We start from the raw sequence: 665 nt of genomic DNA, 5'->3' as shown, positions 1-665 counted from the left end.
ATGTGTATTGACTACAGAAGTCTCAATACAGCCACCAGAAAGGATCATTTTCCTTTACCATTCATAGACCAGATGCTAGAAAGACTGGCAGGTCATGATTATTACTACTTTTTAGATGGCTACTCAGGCTATAACCAGATTGCAGTAGATCCCCAGGATCAAGAGAAAACAGCATTCACATGTCCATCTGGAGTGTTTGCTTATAGAAGGATGCCATTTGGGCTGTGTAATGCGCCTGCAACCTTCCAGAGATGCATGCTCTCTATTTTCTCTGATATGGTGGAAAAATTTCTAGAAGTCTTCATGGATGACTTCTCAGTATATGGAGACTCATTCAGCTCCTGTCTTGATCACCTGAAACTAGTTCTGAAAAGATGCCAAGAGACCAACCTGGTTTTAAACTGGGAAAAATGTCACTTTATGGTGACTGAAGGGATTGTCCTTGGGCATAAAATTTCAAATAAGGGAATAAAGGTGGATCGAGCAAAAATAGAGGTAATTGAAAAATTACCACCACCTGCCAATGTTAAGGTAATTAGAAGCTTTCTGGGGCATGCAGGATTCTATAGGAGGTTTATAAAGGATTTTTCAAAAATCGCAAAACCTCTGAGCAATCTGCTAGCTGCTGACACGCCATTTGTGTTTGACACAGAGTGTCTGCAGGC

The sequence above is a fragment of the Arachis ipaensis genome, chromosome B09 (assembly GCF_000816755.2).
Source record: "Arachis ipaensis cultivar K30076 chromosome B09, Araip1.1, whole genome shotgun sequence".
Lineage (NCBI taxonomy): Eukaryota > Viridiplantae > Streptophyta > Magnoliopsida > Fabales > Fabaceae > Arachis > Arachis ipaensis.
This window is presented reverse-complemented; position numbering follows the sequence as displayed.